The sequence below is a fragment of the Chiloscyllium plagiosum genome, chromosome 47 (assembly GCF_004010195.1).
Source record: "Chiloscyllium plagiosum isolate BGI_BamShark_2017 chromosome 47, ASM401019v2, whole genome shotgun sequence".
NCBI classification, from domain to species: Eukaryota; Metazoa; Chordata; class Chondrichthyes; order Orectolobiformes; family Hemiscylliidae; genus Chiloscyllium; species Chiloscyllium plagiosum.
The window spans coordinates 5813956-5816233 of record NC_057756.1 but is presented as its reverse complement, the minus strand read 5'-3'; the positions used below and the strand labels follow the sequence as shown (position 1 = coordinate 5816233).

Below are 2278 nucleotides of genomic sequence, written 5' to 3'. Positions count from 1 at the left end.
CCTCCCTCCTCCTCTCGCATTTCCAAAGCCCGTCCCCCAAGTCCCTCCTCCCTACCTTTTATCTTAGCCTGCTGGACACACTTTCCTCATTCCTGAAGAAGGGCTTATGCCCGAAACGTCGATTCTCCTGTTCCTTGGATACTGCCTGACCTGCTGCGCTTTTCCAGCAACACATTTTCAGCTCATAAAGTTAAGTAATCCCTATCCCTTTGTCCCAACAGCCAAACCATAGCAAGCTTCCTACTTCTGTATTCACAACCCAGGAGAATTAAAACTGCTGAACACCCCTAACCAGACGTCTGAATAATCAATTCCAGACTTTGCAAATGATTAATTCCAGACACTGGTTTTGTATTTTAAACAAAAGACTTAACAATTGATCAAATATGCAATAATTTTAGCAGAGAAAAATTAAACAATATTGTCATCTAATATCTATCCTGAAAACCTGAACTGTTTTCAGCCCCCTTTTTGCAAAAAAAATGACAGACAGACACAGTAACATGGTTCATGGATAAATATAAGAAAATAGCATAATTTTTTGAAGTTTGCATCACATTTAGAGAGGGGGGGGAGGGGGTTAAAAAGGCTTTTAGCGTACTTGCCTTCATTGCTCAGTCCTTTAGTATAGGAGTTGGGATGTCACTTTGAGGTCGTACAGGACATTGGGTGAGGCCTCTTCTGGAATACTGTGTCCAGTACTGGTCACCCAGTTATAGGAAGGATATTGCTGAGCCGGACAGGGTTCAGTAGCAATTAACCAGGACGTTACTGGGTGTGGAAGGTTTGAGTTTTAAAGAAAGGCTGGATCGGCCAGGACTTCTTTCACTGGAGCGTATGAGGTTGAGAAGCGACTTTACAGAGGTTTACAAAATTATCAAGTGTACAGATAAGGTTAATGATCGGTACTTTTCCTGTGGATATGGGATTTCAAGACCAAGGGGCACATCTTTAAGATGAGATGAGAGATTTTAAAAAGAGATTAGGGCGATTTTTTTTACAAAGAGGTGATTTGCTTGTGGAATGAACTTCCTGAGGAAGTGGTGAATGTGGCTGCAGTTACAATGTTTAAAAGACATCCTCAGTGCTTGGGAGCCTCCTGTGAAGCGCTTCTGTGGTGTTTCCTCTGGCATTTATAGTGGCCTGTCCCTTGCCGCTTCCGGTTGTCAGTTTCAGCTGTCCGCTGTGGTGGCCGGTATATTGGGTCCAGGTCTATGTGTTTGTTGATGGAGTTTGTGGATGAGACAAATGCCAGAGGAAACACCACAGAAGCACACAGAGAGAGAGAGCTTCACAGGAGGCCCCCAAGCACTGAGGATGTCACCTAGACAGGGGACGAAACGTTTGCAACAAAAACCTCCAGCTCGGCGAACAGGACCACAGCAACGAGCACCCGAGCTACAAATCTTCTCACAAACTTTGTTTAAAAGACACTTAGATAAGTTCATGAATAGGAAAAGTTTAGAGGGATCAGGTTCTGGATCAGTGGTGCTGGAAGAGCATAGCAATTCAGGCAGCATCCGAGGACAGGCAAAATCGACGTTTCGGGCAAAAGCCCTTCATCAGGAATAAAGGCAGAGAGCCTGAAGCGTGGAGAGATAAGCTAGAGGAGGGTGGGGGTGGGGAGAGAGTGGCATAGAGTACAATAGGTAAGAGCTTCAGGGCTGAGGAAATGACCTGGGAGTTGCAATGAGAGAGAGACTCCCTGAGATTCTTGTAGAGAGAGGAGGAAAACTTCTTCAAGGCAGGCATCCTTGCAAGAGGATTCGCAGTAGGGTTAAAATCAACGAGGTAAAAACAATGACTGCAGATGCCGGAAACCAGATTCTGGAACAGTGGTGCTGGAAGAGCACAGCAATTCAGGCAGCATCCGAAAAGCTTTGAAATCGATGTTTCGGGCAAAAGCCCTTCATCAGGAATAAAGGCAGAGAGCCTGAAACATGGAGAGATAAGCTAGAGGAGGGGGGGGGTGGGGAGAGAGTAGCATAGAGTACAATAGGTCAGTGGGGAAGGAGATGAAGGTGATAGGTCAGGGAGGAGAGGGTGGAGTGGATAGGTGGAAAAGGAGCTGGGCAGGTCGGACAAGTCCGGACAGGTCAGGGATCGAGTTGCTGGAGGTTAGAAGCGAGGATGAGGTGGGGGAAGGGGAAATGAGGAAACTCGTGAAATCCACATTGATGCCCTGGGGTTGAAGTGTTCCGAGGCGGAAGATGAGGCGTTCTTCCTCCAGGCATCTGGTGGTGAGGGAGCGGCGGTGAAGGAGGCCCAGCACCTCCAT

General features: G+C 46.9%; 1 long non-coding RNA gene across 1 annotated transcript in view; it reads right to left on the bottom strand.

Moving 5' to 3' along the window:
• Positions 1–2278, bottom strand: part of LOC122544173 — a 56762-nt gene that overhangs the window by 2497 nt on the left and 51987 nt on the right. The gene's annotated exons all lie outside the window — the stretch shown is intronic.